We start from the raw sequence: 17,494 nt of genomic DNA on the forward strand, positions 1-17,494 counted from the left end.
TATTTCTACAATTAGAGGATGCCCTGAGCTTAATTTCTTAACTCTTATTGCTAAACTCTACCATTGATTCAGAGCCTACTACATGACAGGCAACATACAATATTCTATATGTGCATATATAGATATGATTTATCTGATTTATTAAAGATATCACAACAGTATCTTAGATAAAATGCATCCAGATGACATGAAACAAGCTTATAAAATTCTCTTTAGACAGTGTTCACCCTTCATGTTCTGTAAGTAAGAACTTTTTTTAATATATAAATGGGGTTTTTTTTGGCTTTTTAAGTTTTTATTTTAATTCCAGTTAGTTAATATAGTGTTATATTTGTTTCAGGTATACAGTATAGTAATTCAACATTCCACACGTCACCCTTGCTCATCGTAAGTGCACTCCTTAATCCCCATCACCTATGTCACCTAGCTCCCCAGAAACCATCAATTTGTTCTCTATAGTTGAGTCTGTTTCTTTATTTCTCTCTCTCTCTCTGTGCGTCTGTTTCTTGATTTGTCTTTCTCTTTTTTTCTGTTTCCTTTTTGGTTTGTCCCTTAAATTCCACATATGAGTGAAATCATATAGCATTTGTCATTCTCTGAATTATTTCACTTAGCATCATGCTCTTTCTCTATCCATGTCTTTGCAAATGCAATATGTCATTCTTTTTATGGCTAAATAGCATTGCATTAATGTATAACTCTGTTCTGTTCACCAGTCTGATTATATTCCCTTTTATATTTTTTATTTTTTTTGGTTTTTGGTCTCCTAATTTGTTTAGTGTATATTTCTCTGGGGTCCTTGTTGCCATTTTAGTATTTTGTTCTCTTTTGCATTATTTCCTCTCTCGACAGAATGAGAAGATGGAAAAACTCACCTCAAAAAAAGAGTTCAAGAGGCAGGAATGATTGCCAGAAACCTAATCAGCATGGATATCAGTAAGAGGTCAGAAATAGAGTTCAAAATAATAATTATAAAGATACTAGCTGGAATTGAAAAAAAGCATAGAAGTCACTAGAGAATCCCTTTCTGGAGAAATAAAAGAACTAAAATGTAATCAAGTCAAAATAAAAAAGACTATAAATGAGATAAAAACAAAAACAGAGGCTCTACATACTAGGATATATGAGGCAGAAAGAATTAGTGATATAGAAGACCAAATGATGGAGAATAAAGAAACTGAGAAAAAGATAAACAACTACTAGATCATGAGGGGAGAATTCGAGAGATAAGTGATACCATAAAGTGAAACAATATTAGAATAATTGGGATCCCAAGAGAAAAGGAAAGATGCGGGGCGGAGGCAGAAAGTATATTGGAGCAAATTATAGAGAAGAACTTCCTTAATCTGGAGAATGAAACAGGCATTCAAATCCAGGAGGCAGAGAGAACCCCCCTCCAAATAAAAAAATATAGGTCAACACCTTGATACATAATGCTAAAGTTTGCAAATCTCAGAGACTAAGAGAAAATCCTAAAAACAGCTCAGGACAAGAGGTCCATAACTTACAAGGATAGAAATATTAGACTGAGAGCAGACCTATCCACAGTGACCTGGCAGGCCAGAAAGGGCTAGTATCATATACTCAGAGTGCTAAATGAGAAAAAATATGCAGCCAAGAATACTTTATCCAGCAAAGTTCTCATTCAAAATAGAAGGAGAGAGAAAAAGCTTCCAGGACAAGCAGAGACTAAAAGAATTTGTGATCACTAATCCAGCCCTGCAAGAAATATTAAAGAGGACTCACTAAGCAAAAAGGGAGCCCAAAAGTGACATAAACTAGAAAGGAACAGAGACAATACACAGAAACAGTGACTTTACAAGCAATACAATAGCACTAAACTTATATCTTTCAATAGTTATTCTGAACATAAATGGGCTAAATGTCCTAATCAAAAGACATAGGTATCAAACTGGATAAAAAAGCAAGACCCATTGATATGCTGTCTGCAAGAGACTCATTTTAGACCCAAAGACACCTCCAGATTGATGGAAAGTGAGGCGGTAGACAACCATTTATCATACTAATGGATATCAAAAGAAAGTTAGGGTAGCCTTATAACAGATTAGATTTTAAACCAAAGATTGTAATAAGAGATGAGGAAGGACACTATATCATAATTAAAGGGTCTATCCAACTAGAAGATCTAACAACTGTAAATATTTATGCTCCTAACTTGGGAGCAGCCAATTTTATAAACAAATTAATAACAAAATTAAGGAAACACATTGTTAAAAATACAATAAAATTAAGGGACTGTAACACACCACTCACAGCAAAGGAGAGATCATCTAAGCAGAACATAAACAAGGAAACAAGGGCTTTGAATGACACACTGGACCAGATGAACTTCACAGATACGTTCAGAACATTCTATCCTAAAGAAACAGAATACACATTCTTCTCAAGTGCACATAGAACATTGTCCAGAACAGATCACATACTAGGTCACAAATCGGGTCTCAAATGGAAGCAGAAAATTGGGATCATTCCCTGCACATTTTCAGACCACAATTCTTTGAAAATTGAACTCAATCACAAGAGGAAATTTGGAAAGAACTCAAATACATGGAAGTTAAAGACCATCCTACTAAAGAATGAATGGATCATCTAGGAAATTAAAGAATTTTTTTTTAATTCATGAAAAAATAAAATAAAAAAATAGTCATGGAAAGAAAATGAAAACACAACTATTTGGGATGCAGAAAAGGCACCATATGATGGATGTATATAGGAATACAAGCCTTTCTCAAGAAACAAAAAATGTCTCATATACACAAGCTAAACTTATACATAAAGGAGCTGGAAAAAGAACAGCAAATAAAGCCTAAACTCAGCAGGAGAAGAGAATTAATAATAAAGATTAGAGAGAAATCAATGAAATAGGAAAAAAAGAACAGTGGAAAAGATCAATGAAACTAGAAGCTGCTTCTTTGAAAGAACTAATAAGATCAATAAACCTCTGGCCAGAGTTATCAAAAATAAAAGAGAAAGGACCCAAATTAATAAAATCATGAATGACAAAGGAGAGTTCATGAACAACACCAAGGAAATAAAATTTTAAGAACATATTATGAGCCAAAAAATTAGGCAATCTGGAAGAAATGGATGCATTCCTAGAAACTTATAAACTACCAAAACTGAAACAGGAAGAAATAGAAAACCTGAAAAGACCCATCACCAGCAAGGAAATTGAAGCAGTAATCAAAACCCTTCCAACAAAGAGTCCAGGGCTGGGTGACTTCCCAGGAGAGTTCTACCAAACATTTAAAGAAGAATTAATACCTATTCTTCTGAAGCTGTTTCAAAAAATAGAAATGGAAAGAAAACTTCCAAATTTGTTCTATGAAGCCAGCATTACCTTGATCCCAAAACCAGATAAAGACCCCACCAAAAAGGAGAATTACAGACCAATATCCCGGAGGAACATGGATGCCAAAATTCTCACCAAGATACTAGCCAATAGGATCCAACAGTATATTAAAAGGATTATTCACCATGACCAAGTCAGACTTATTCCTTGGCTCCAAGGGTGGTTCAACATCCACAAACCAATCAATATGATACATCGTATTAATAAAAGAAAGAACAAGAACTACTGATCCTCTCAATAGATGCAGAAAAAGCATTTGACAAAGTACATCACCAATTTTATTAAAACTCTGTACAGTGTAGGGATAGAGGGAACATATATCAATATCATAAAAGCCATATACAAAAAGCCCACAGCAAATATCATTCTCATTGGGGTAAACCTGAGAGCTTTTCCCCCTAAGGTCAGGAACATGACAGGTATGTCCACTCTCACCACTGTTGTTCAACATAGTACTAGAAGTCCTAGCCTCAGTAACCAGACAATGAAAAGAAATAAAAGACATCAGAATCAGCAAAGAAGAAGTCAAACTCCCACTCTTCACAGATAACATGACACTCTATGTGGAAAACCAAAAAGACTCCACCCCAAAATTGCTAGAAGTCATACAGGAATTCAGCAAACTGGCAGGATATAAAATCAATGCACAGAAATCAGTTGCATTTCCATACACTATCAATGAGACAGAAGAAAGAGAAATTAACGAGTCAATCCCATTTAAAATTGCACCAAAACCCATAAGATACTTAGGAGAAACCTAACCAAAGAGGCAAAGGATCTGTACTCAGAAAAATATAGAACACTTATGAAAGAATTTGAGGAAGACACAAGGAAATGGAGAAATATTCTATGCTTATTGATTGGAAGACCAAATATTGTTAAAATACCTATGCTATCCAGAGAAATAATTGGTGTTAAAATATAGAAGTCCCCCTTTAGATGTTGGTAAGTAGCCACTATATGCAGTTCCATCTTCCACTCCCCCTAATACCCCTCACCCACCTAGCCTAACCCTACTCTCCCCCTCCCTCCACAAACCTATGGGCCTTGCCACAAACCAGGAGCAGAGGGGTTCACACTTGGTACCCTCTGACTGGTTAGTGCCTGTGCTGTAACAGTGAATCAATTTGGAATAGGGAGAGTCTGGTAAAGACAAGTAACAGACCCACATAATCTCTTTCACTTTTCAATACTGTGAATGCAGAAGCTGGTGTAAAGTATAAAAGGAAGAGTTCCCTTGATATAAAGAAGCCCTTAGCAAATCTTTCAAGCAAAGGATTTGATATTCACTGTCTTCTTACATCCATTTTGGTGTCTTTTTCCCCTTCCTACACTTCCAATGCCAACTCTTCATGAATTTAACTTCCATGCCCCTAACTCTCACTTAGAGCTACCCTCTCCGACACATTTAGGAATAACCTCATCTCTTGAAACTAATGATTTGTCATTATTGCTTGACCCTAAAACACACAGTGCCAAAAAAAATCTATTTGGGAAGCTCTTTTCATAAATCTTTCATTAATTCACAAAATGAACTTATTGTATCTTATTTTTGCAGAAACTCAATATTCTATATAATATACCCATTTGACAACCTATATTCCAAAATTCTTGAGGATTAAAATTAGAGGAGTCTGCTCTTGTTCTTTTGGGATAAATTCCAGTAATGAACTTGCTGGTGTGAAGAATAAACTCGTGGCCTAAAAAAATATATATGAGAACATCGTGAAAGATTTAAAATAAATAATAAACTGCTATTCTTCTATATATTATATAATTCTACAATTGTTTCAGTACGTTTGATAGGTATGTCTTAGCAAAAATATTTGTAATTCATGGAAATCAAAATAAATCCATGCCTTTGTTTGACAGTGTAATTCTCTGTTATTGAGAAGTTAATAATTTTTTATTACACAATTTTATGTATATTAATCATTCACTTGAGGAAAAAATGATTAAATAATTTTTTGTTTTTCACATCCAAACTAATCTCACTTTGACATAAGAATATATAAAATTTCCAAATAAAATGCATCCATGTTTTAAAACAACAAAAACAAAAAATATCTATGCTATCCCATGTACTCTTTACATTCGATGCAATCCCTATCAAAATACAATCAACATTTTTCACAGACCTGGAACAAATTATCCTAAAAAATTATTTCAATTCTAAGAGTTTTATTTTTATTTTTTATGATTATTATTAATGTTCAATTAGCCAACATGTAAGACAACATTAGTTTTCTTTTAATTTTTTTATTATGAATGTTAATCACCATATATTACATCATTTTTTTGATGTAGTGTTCCATGGTTCATTGTTTGTGTATAAAATCCAGTGCTCCATTCAGTACGTGCCCTCCTTAATACCCATCACCAGGCTAACCCATCCCCCACACCCCTCCCCTCTAGAACCCTCAGATTGTTTTTCAGAGTACATAGTCTCTCATGGTTTGTCTCCACCTCCAATTCCCCCCTTCATTTTTCCCTTCCTGCTATCTTCTTTTTTTTTAAACATATAATGTATTATTTATTTCAGAGGTACAGATCTGTGATTCAACAGTCTTGCACAATTCACAGCGCTTACCAGAACACATAACCTCCCCAATATCTATCACCCAGCCACCCCATCCCTCCCACCCCCCACCACTCCAGCAACACTCAGTTTGTTTCCTGAGATTAAGAATTCCTCATATCAGTGAGGTCATATGATACATGTCTTTCTCTGATTGACTTATTTCACTCAGCATAATACCCTCCAGTTCCATCCACATTGTTGCAAATGGCAAGATTTCATTCCTTTTGATGGCTGCATAATATTCCATTGTATATATATACCACCTCTTCTTTATCCATTCATCTGTCGATGGACATCTTGGCTCTTTCCATAGTTTGGCTATTGTGGACATTGCTTGCTATAAACATTGGGGTGCATGTACCCCTTCGGATCCCTACATTTATATCTTTGGGGTAAATACCCAGTAGTGCAATTCCTGGGTCGTAGGGCAGCTCTATTTTCAACTTTTTGAGGAACCTCCATACTGTTTTCCAGAGTGGCTGCACCAGCTTGCATTCCCACCAACAGTGTAGGAGGGTTCCCCTTTCTCCCCATCCCTGCCAACATCTGTCCTTTCCTGACTTGTTAATTTTAGCCATTCTGACTGGTGTGAGGTGGTATCTCATTGAAGTTTTGATTTGGATTTCCCTGATGCCGAGCGATGTTGAGCACTTTTTCATGTGTCTGTTGGCCGTTTGGATGTCTTCTTTGGAAAGATGTCTGTTCATGTCTTCTGCCCATTTCTTGATTGGATCATTTGTTCTTTGGGTGTTGAGTTTAGTAAGTTCTTTATAGATTTTGGATACTAGCCCTTTATCTGATATGTCATTTGCAAATATCTTCTCCCATTCTGTCGGTTGTCTTTTGGTTTTGTTGACTGTTTCTTCTGCTGTGCAAAAGCTTTTTATCTTGATGAGGTCCCAATAGTTCATTTTTGCTCTTGCTTCCCTTGCCTTTGGCAATGTTTCTAGGAAAAAGTTGCTGCAGCTGAGGTCGAAGAAGTTGCTGCCTGTGTTCTCCTCTAGGATTTTGATGGACTCCTGTCTCACATTTAGGTCTTTCATCCATTTTAAGTCTATTTTTGTAAGGAAATTGTCCAGTTTCATTCTTCTGCAAGTAGCTGTCCAATTTTCCCAACACCATTTGTTGAAGAGACTGTCTTTATTCCACTGGACATTCTTTCCTGCTTTGTCAAAATTAGTTGACTATAGAGTTGAGGGTGCATTTCTGGGCTCTCTATTCTGTTCCATTGGTGTCTGTTTTTGTGCCAGTGCCATACCATCTTGATGATGACAGCTTTGTAATAGAGCTTGAAGTCCGGAATTGTGATGCTGCCAGCTTTGCTTTTCTTTTTCAACATTCCTCTGGCTATTCGGGGTCTTTTCTGGTTCCATACAGATTTTAGGATTATTTGTTCCATTTCTTTGAAAAAAGTGGATGGTATTTTGATGGGGATTGCATTGAATGTGTAGATTGCTCTAGGTAGGATTGACATCTTCACAATATTTGTTCTTCCAATCCATGAGCATGGAACGTTTTTCCATTTCTTTGTGTCTTCCTCAAATTCTTTATTGAGGGGTGCCTGGGTGGCTCAGATGGTTAAGCGTCTGCCTTCGGCTCAGGTCATGATCCCAGGGTCCTGGGATCGAGTCCCACATCGGGCTTCCTGCTCCTTGGGAGCCTGCTTCTCCCTCTGTTTCTCTCTGTCTCTCATGAATAAATAAATAAAATCTTTAAAAAATAAAAAAAAAATTCTTTATTGAGTATTTTAGAGTTTTCTGAATGCAGATACTTTACCTCTTTGGTTAGATTTATTCTTAGGTATCTTATGATTTTGGGTGCAATTGTAAATGGGATTGACTCCTTAATTTCTCTTTCTTCTGTCTTGGTGTATAGGAATGCCACTGATTTCTGTGCATTGATTTTATATCCTGACACTTGATTGAATTCCTGTATGAGTTCTAGCAGTTTTGGGGTGGAGTCTTTTGGGTTTTCCACATAAAGTATCATATCATCTGCAAAGAGTGAGAGTTTGACTTCTTCTTTGCCAATTCGGATGCCTTTTATTTTTTTTGTTGTCTGCTGTGGCTAGGACTTCTAATACTATGTTGAATAGCAGTGGTGATAGTGGACATCCCTGGCGTGTTCCAACCTTAGGGGGAAGCTCTCAGTTTTTCCCCATTGAGAATGATATTCGCTGTGGGTTTTTCATAGTTGGCTTTTATGATATTGAGGTATGTACCCTCTATCCCAATACTCTGAAGAGTTTTGATCAAGAAAGGATGCTGTACTTTGTCAAAAGCTTTTTCTGCATCTATGGAGAGGTTTTTATGTTTCTTGTTCTTTCTTTTATTAATGTATTGTATCACATTGATTTGCGGATGTTGAACCAACCTTGCAGCCCAGGGATAAATCTCACTTGGTCGTGATGAATAATCCTTTTAATGTACTGTTGGATCCTATTGGGTAGAATTTTGGTGAGAATTTTTGCATCCATGTTCATCAGGGATATTGGTCTCTAATTCTCCTTTTTGATGGGGTCTTTGTCTGGTTTGGGGATCAAGGTAATGGTGGCCTCTTAAAACGAGTTTGGAAGTTTTCCTTCCATTTCTATTTTTTGGAACAGTTTCAGAAGAATAGCTATTAACTCCTCTTGAAATGTTTGGTAGAATTCCCCTGGGAAGCCATCTGGCCCTGGGCTCTTGTTTGTTGGGAGATTTTTGATGACTGCTTCAATTTCCTTAGTGGTTATAGGTCTGTTCTGGTTTTCTATTCCTTCCTGGCTCAGTTTTGGTAGTTGATACATCTCTAGGAGTGCGTCCATTTCTTCCAGATTATCTAATTTGCTGGCATATAGTTGTTCATAATATGTTCTTATAATTGTTTGTATTTCTTTGGTGTTGGTTGTGATCTCTCCTCTTTCATTCATGATTTTATTCATTTTTGTCATTTCTCTTTTCTTTTTTGATAAGTCTAGCCAGGGGTTTATCAACCTTATTAATTCTTTCAAAGAACCAGCTCCTAGTTTCACTGATCTGTTCTACTGTTCTTTTGGTTTTATTTCATTGATTTCTGCTCTGATCTTTATTATTTCTCTTCTCCTGCTGGGTTTAGGCTTTATTTGCTGTTCTTTCTCCAGCTCCTTTAGGTGTAGGGTTAGGTTGTGTACTTGAGACCTTTCTTGTTTCTTGAGAAAGGCTTGTATTGCTATAATACTTTCCTCTTAACTGCCTTTGCTGCATCCCAAAGATTTTGAACAGTTGTGTTTTCATTTTCATTGGTTTCCATGAGTTTTTAAAATTCTTCTTTAATTTCCTGGTTGACCCATTCATTCTTTAGTAGGATGCTCTTTAGCCTCCATGTATTTGAGTTCTTTCTGACTTTCCTCTTGTGATTGAGTTCTAGTTTCAAAGCATTGTGGTCTGAAAATAGGCAGGGAATGATCCCAATCTTTTGGTACTGGTTGAGACCTGATTTATGACCTAGGATGTGATCTATTCTGGAGAATGTTCCATGGGCACTAGAGAAGAATGTGTATTCCGTTGCTTTGGGATGGAATGTTCTGAATATGTCTGTGAAGTCCTTTTGGTCCAGTGTGTCATTTAAAGTCTTTATTCCCTTGTTGATCTTTTGCTTAGATGATCTGTCCATTTCAGTGAGGGGGATGTTAAAGTCCCCCACTATTATTGTATTGTTGTCAATGTGTTTCTTTGCTTTTGTTATTGTCTTATATAATTGGCTGCTCCCATGTTAGAGCATAGATATTTACAATTGTTAGATCTTCTTATTGGATGGACCCTTTAAGTAGGATATAGTGTCCTTCCTCATCTCTTATTACAGTCTTTGGTTTAAAATCTAATTTGTCTGATATAAGGATTGCCACCCCAGCTTTCTTTTGGTGTCCATTATCACGGTAAATGGTTTTCCACCCCCTCACTTTCAATCTGGGGGTGTCTTTGGGTCTAAAATGAGTCTCTTGCAGACAGCATATCGATGGGTCTTGTTTTTTTATCCAATCTGATAGCCTGTGTCTTTTGATTGGGGCATTTAGCCCATTTACATTCAGGGTCACTATTGAAAGATAGGAATTTAGTGCCATTGTATTGCCTATAAGGTGACTGTTACTGTATATTGTCTGTGTTCCTTTCTGGTCTATGTTGCTTTTAGGCTCTCTCTTTGCTTAGAGGACCCCTTTCAATATTTGTTGTAGGGCTGGTTTCGTGTTTGCAAATTCCTTTAGTTTTTACTTGTCCTGGAAGCTTTTTACCTCTCCTTCTATTTTCAATGACAGCCTAGCTGGATAGAGTATTCTTGGCTGCATATTTTTCTCATTATTTGCTCTGAATATATCATGCCAGTCCTTTCTGGCCTTCCAGGTCTCTGTGGATAGGTGTGTTGCCAATCTAATGTTTCTACCATTGTAGGTTACAGATCTCTTGTCCCGAGCGCCTTTCAGGATTTTTCTCTTTGTCTCTGAGACTCATAAGTTTTACTATTAGATGTCAGGGTGTTGACATATTTTTATTGATTTTGAGAGGGGTTCTCTGTGCTTCCTGGATTTTGATGCCTGTTTTCTTCCCCTAATTAGGGGAGTTCTCTACTATAATTTGCTCCAATATTCCTTCTGCCCCCCCTTTCTTCTTCTGGGATCCCAATTGTTCTAATATTGTTTCATCTTATGGTATCGCTTATCTCTCGAATTCTGCCCTCATGATCCAGTAGTTATCTCTTTTTCTCAGCTTCTTTATTTTCCATCATTTGTCTTCTATATCACTAAATCCTTCTTCTGCCTCATTTACCCTAGCAGTTAGAGCCTTCATTTTTTATTGCACCTCATTAATAGCCGTTTTGATTCCAACTTGGTTAGATTTTAGTTCTTTTATTTCTCCATAAAGGGTTTCTCTAATATCTTCCATGCTTTTTTCAAGCCCTGCTAGTATCTAAAATCGTCATTCTGAACTCTATTTGCGACATCTTGCTAATGTTCGTATTGATTAGGTCCCTGGCAGTGGGTACTGCCTCTTGTTCTTTTTGTTGAGGTGATTTTTTCCATCTTGTCATTTTGTCCAGAGGAGAATAGACAAATGAGAGAACAAAATGCTAACAGGGTAAAAACGACCCCAGAAAAAATACACTAAACAAGAGACCTGAAACCGGGGGAAAAGAAAGAGAAAAGAAAAAGAAAAAGATTAAAAAAAAAAAAAAAACCAAAAAAAAAAAAAAAACCAGAATATGATCAAATATGATCAAGCTGGTGCATAGGTCAGTGCCACACACTAGATTTTGCGCATATTTTGGTCTGTTAGATGAAAGTGCCTCCAAAAATTTTGAAGAAAGAAAAGCTTACATATGTACAAAAATAAGGGTAAATATGAAGAAGGGATAGGATATGACTCAAAAGATGAAAATTTTATAAAAGGAATTGATGATAAGAAGTTGTTTGAGAAAATAAAGAAGAGCATTAAAAAAAAGGGAGAGAATGTGATCAAGCAGGAGACTAGAACAAAGCCGTACACTAGAGATTTAGGGTATAGTCTGTTAGAAGAAACTGTATCCCAAATTTTTAAAGAGAGAACAAGTTATATATACTAAAAATAAGGTTAGCTACTATGAAGGGAGAGAATATGACTCTAAAAATGAAAAATAAAAATGATTTTTTAAAAAAAGGATTGATAAGATTTTGGTTGAAAAGGGGAAAAAGAAAAATTCAAAAAAAAGAGAGAAAAGAAAGAAAATTTTAAAAATTAACTTTGAAAGACTAAAGAATCATGGGGAAAAAGCCATGAATTCTATGTGTAGTATCCCCCTAGCGCTGGAGTTCTGCCGTTCTCATTGATCGGTAAACTTGGTCTTGGCTGGCTGTTCTTGCTGATCTTCTCGGAGAGGGGCCTGTTGCAGTGGTTCTCATATGTCTTTGCCGGAGGCAGAATTTCCCCACCCTCCCATGTCTGGGCTAAGTAATCTGCTCCGGTTTGCTCTCGGGAGCTTTTATTCCCTGCAAGCTTTCCATACAGCTTTGGAGGATGAGAGTGAAAATGGCGGCCTCCCAATCTCTGCCCCAGAGGAGCTGAGAACTCGGGGCCCCCCTCCTCAGTGAGCCCCCAGAGAAAAGCAGTCAGTCACTCCCATCTCCCCAGTGCCCAGCCACACTCTATGCTCACCGGGCCTGTGACCGAGCGTTTCTATCTCTGGCACCAGACTGGGTGTGAAGTCTCCAAACCCAGCAGAGTCCTGCAGTGCTCTCCTGCACCACTCCTCCTAGGGGAGGAAGGGGAGTCTCCTCAGATCTGCCGCTTGTTGGGTCTCTCCTGGAAGAGCAGTGGCCCGACTGTGCTGTGGTTCATGGTATATGGCAACCCTGAGCTGAGAGCACACTCCTTGGCTCCCTCTCTGCAGCCAGCTTCCCCGTTCTGATACCTGGGAGTTCTGCCGCACTCAGGCACTCCCGGTCTTTCTGTGACCCTGAGGGTCCTGACACCACACTGTCCCACGAGGGTTCCACCCCCCGCTTAGCCACTGGAGCAACCTCCCTCAGTGGAGCTGACTTTTAAAAGTTCTGATTTTGTGCTCCATGGCTCTATCACTTGCCGGTAATGGCTGACGGAGGCCCCCCTCCCCCGCCATCTATCCTCCCGAATACTGCCCCGGATTCACTTCTCCACACGTCTTACCTTCCAGAAAGTGGTCACTTTTCTGTTCAGAGAGTTGTTGCTATTCTTTTCTTCAATATCCTGTTGAGTTCGTAGGTGTTCAGAATGGTTTGATCCCTATCTAGCTGAATTCCTAGGACCAGATGAAATTTAGGTCTCTTACTCCTCCACCATCTTGCTCCTCCCCCAGACATCATTAGTTTTTAATGTAGTGTTGAACAATTCATTATTTGCATATAATACCCAGTGCTCATCACATCACGTGCCCTCCTTAATACCTATCACCCTATTACCCCATCCCTTCACCCCCATCTCTTCGGTATCCCACAAGTTAACAATGAACTTCCCAGTGTTTGGGCTCAAACCAGGTAGTAAATTGCAAACTCAATCATAAAAAGACTACTTTTTTCCTCACCATCTATATGACAGAGATCATCATCCAACAGACCATGAAACCAGATTCTCAATAATAATTCTCAATTTTCCACCAAAAGGGAATAAATATCTGCTATGTTTGCACAGAGGCTGAACCAAACTTGACTAGTAACCAGAAAATAAACAAGGGCACAAACAACACTGAAAAAGAAAAAGAAAGACTCAAGAAAATAAACCTCTTAATTCTTCGGGAATCATTCTGGGTGTCTGCATAACACATACTTAGGTTTAGGCAGTCTATGAGGTACCCTTTTCAGCAAAGTGTAGTTGTTCTCTCAAGTAAGTTCACACAAGCAACAGTAATTGTTTTTAAGGTAAAAACTTGACCCTCATGCAAATATAAAAGAAACATGTGTCAAAGATTTTATTCAATTGATAAATAATGAAGCAATGAATAAGATAATAAAGCTGGTTTAAAGAACACTTGAGAAGTTGGAGTTTATAGGCAATCCAATAAAGGAATGATAGATTATTCTGTTAGTTTAGGTACAAAACTGGTTAATGTCCTCAGGGTAATTAATTAAATCTTTGAGATTATTTTTCCCATCAGATGGAAATTTACAAAATAATGTTGTAACCTCACAGTGCTTAGGCTCTAATCAAATAGTAAAAAGACAAACATAGGCATATTCTCCTAAAGTATATAAAATTTGGGGGTGAGCCTGTGAAACAGTGATATTAAAAGAATATGCATTCGTCCTCCACATTATTTCCAAATTTGGGGTAATTTTTCTTAACTCAGAATACAGATGATATTTAAAGCCTTGAGACTGGGTAAACCTTGTGTTGCCTAAAAACAGGAATGGTTAAGAAATCCCACCACCCTTTTGTCTTCCTAGAATGACTAAGGGGCTATCAATGAAAGACCATCTTGCTCTCACACAGTCTAAGATAAGACTTGCCCCTACCCTTCCTCCGTGAATTCCCTAAATTTATAAACCTCAAGTTTCCCTTCTCTTCTTTAAGACTTCCCTCATCACCAAATATTCTCCCTATTACAATAGCCTGAATAAAATTATCTCTTTATTTTTTTCCTTCTCTCCTGTGTTTTTTTCTCTCTCTTTTTTAAAAATTTTATTATGTTACGTTGGTCATCATACAATACATCATTAGTTTTTGATGTGGTGATCCATGATTCACTGTTTTCGTATGAGACCCAGTGCTCCATGCAGTACGTGCCCTCCTTAATACCCATCACGGGGCTAACCCATCCCCCCACCCCCCTCTCCTCTAAAACCCTGTTTGTTTCTCAGAGTCCATCTGAGTCCTCTCATGGTTCATCTCTCCCGCCGATTCCCCCTCTTCACTTTTCCCTTCCTTCTCCTAATGTCTTCCATGTTATTCCTTATGTTTCACAAATAAGTGAAACCATATGATATTTGACTTTCTCTGCTTGACTTATTTCACTTAGAAAGGATGAATACCCAAATTTTACATCAACGTGGACAGGACTGGTGGAGATAATGCTAAGTAAAATCATCTCTTTAACTGTCAAATGCATTTTGTCATTGACAATCACTTAGAGAGTGAAAGACGAGTCTTTTCTTTGTCAATGAAACCCTCCATTCTTTGCCTACATCTCTCCAAATTAATTATTAATGTAAATTATTGTGTGCATTTTTAAAAAAATATTTTATTTATTTGACAGAGAGAGACACAGTAAGAGAGGGAACACAAGCAGGGAGAGAAAAGAAAGCAGGGGCGCCTGGGTGGCTCAGTCGTTAAGCGTCTGCCTTCGGCTCAGGTCATGATCCCAGGGTCCTGGGATCGAGCCCCACATCGGGCTCCCTGCTCGGCAGTGAGCCTGCTTCTCCCTCTCCCACTCCCCCTGCTTGTGTTCCGTCTTTCGCTGTGTCTCTCTCTGTCAAATAAATAAATGAAATCTTTTAAAAAAAAAAATAAAAATAAAATAAAAATAAAAAAAAAAAAAGAAAAGAAAAGAAAGCAGACTTCCCGCTGAGCATGGAGCCGGATGCAGGGTTCGATCCCAGGACTCTGGGATCATGACCTGAGCTGAAGGCAGATGCTTAACATCTGAGCCACCCTCACACCCCTATTGTGTGCATTTTTAAAAGGTAATAAATCCAGGGACACCTAGATAGCTCAGTCAGTGAAAGCATCTGCCTTTGGCTCAGGTCATGATCTCAGTGTCCTGGGATTGAGTCCTGCATCAGTCTCCTTGCTCAGTGGGGAGCCTCTTTCTCCCTCTGCCTGCCACTCCCCCTGCTTGTGCTTTCTCTCTCTCTGACAAATAAATAAATAAAATATTTTTTAAAAAAGGTAATAAATCCAAAACAGGAAAGGATACATAGTGAAAATTGTGTCTCCTTTTCACTTCCTCCTTCTGTCAAAGCAACTACTATTACAAGTCCCCTTATTCTTTTCAAGAGTTGTGTTGTTTTTCACCATGCGGATGAGCCATAATTTATTTTACTGACCCCCTACTGATAGCTACTTATGTAGGGCCTGATTACCAAATTAATTTTAAACTCTATAATATTAAGTGTTTTTCTGGCACTTCATCTTTATCCCCTCTTTTTGCCTTGTCCAAATTTCAATTTGGCCCAAAGTCTTCTCTTCCAGGAAACATTCCCTGATTAAACCCATGCCAACTCATATCTCTCCAGGATTTTGCACCCCTCAACCCATAAGCATCGTCCATGTGTCAACCAGACTGTTTATCTATAATCATGGAACCTCTAGACTGGAAGAAAATTCAGAGAACACTTAATTTAACCAAATCCAAAAATAGAGCTACCATATGATCCAGCAATTGCACTACTGGGTATTTACCCCAAAGATACAAAAGTAGGGACCCGAAAGGCTACGTGCACCCCGATGTTTATAGCAGCAATGTCCACAATAGCCAAACTGTGGAAAGAGCCAAGATGTCCATCAACAGATGAATGGATAAAGAAGATGTGGTATATATATACAATGGAATATTATGCAGCCATCAAAAGGAATAAGATCTTGCCATTTGCAACGACGTGGATGGAACTGGAGGGTATTATGCTGAGCGAAATAAGTCAAACAGAGAAAGACATGTATCATATGACCTCACTGATATGAGGAATTCTTAATCTCAGGAAACAAACTGAGCGTTGCTGGAGTGGGGGGTGGGGTGGGAGGGATGGGGTGACTGGGTGATGGACACTGGGGAGAGTATGTGTTCTGGTAAGCGCTGTGAATTGTGCAAGACTGTTGAATCTCAGATCTGTACCTCTGAAACAAATAATGCAATATATGTTAAGAAAGAAAAAAAGAAGAAGAAGAATGTAGCAGCAGGGGAAAAATGAAGGGGGGGAAATCGGAGGGGGAGAAGAACCATGAGAGACGATGGACTCTGAAAAACAAACTGAGGGTTCTAGAGGGGAGGGGGTTGGGAGGATGGGTTAGCCTGGTGATGGGTATTGAGGAGGGCACGTTCTGCATGGAGCACTGGGTGTTATGCACAAACAATGAATCATGGAACACTATATCTAAAACTAATGATGTAATGTATGGGGATTAACATAACAATAAAAACATTTAAAAAAAAAAAATTTAACCAAATCCAGAGAGGAAGGAATTTGTGCTATAATCACCCAAATACATGTTTTACAGTTTTTGCCTTTGCCAGTGATAGGAGATTCCTATTTCATTTTACTCACATTTCTTGGCATAGACTTTTTATCTTTAATTCATCCTTGGACAAGGACCAGATTGTCCATTGACAAACATCTACTGAACACTTAGGACCCAGAAATGTGGTAAGTTCTGGGTTACAAAAGATTCCCCCCAGGGTTGCCCTCATGTCCAGACACACAATTCAATTAACTAACTGATACTTCTTATTAAATGAGTTGTGATAATCTAATAACTACTCTCACTGTATTCAACTCCAAACTTAGAAATGTGCTAAAATATGGAAATGAGAGAGAGAGAATACGCATGAGTAGGAGAATAGAGGAAAACAAGAATCTGGCTTAGGAGGACAAACATGCGAGTCTGAGATACTTAACCATTATGTATGCTTAAAATTTTCTTAATAAACCGTTTAAAAGGTTCATAGGCCACTGTGTTTTACGTTATCAACTCCTTTCCCACCAAGTTTCCAGTTCAGCTCACTGGGGGATTTTGTGCACATGTATAACAAATCTCCATAGTAATCCGGTAGGTCAAGAAAAAAACAAAAACAAGAACAAAACCCACAAACCAACACCTGCTCTTTATTGTCTGCCCTGGTTGGGTTCTTTAATGAATATAAAACTTGCTTTACACATGTATTTGCAAAGATCATGTTTGCATTTTAGTTTATTAAAAAGCATGGATCGTATCTGTCATATTCACACTCCATCCCATAGTCTGACCCTTCAAAAACCTTCATCTGCCCTTGTGCATTTATAGTTGGGATCAGAGATTTCCCTTTCCTGCCCAGGAAAACAAGTAGCCAACAGAAGGCAGCAGAGAGCCAAGAACCCAGACACTAGAAAT

Source organism: Phoca vitulina, unplaced genomic scaffold (assembly GCF_004348235.1).
Source record: "Phoca vitulina isolate PV1807 unplaced genomic scaffold, GSC_HSeal_1.0 scaffold87, whole genome shotgun sequence".
Lineage (NCBI taxonomy): Eukaryota > Metazoa > Chordata > Mammalia > Carnivora > Phocidae > Phoca > Phoca vitulina.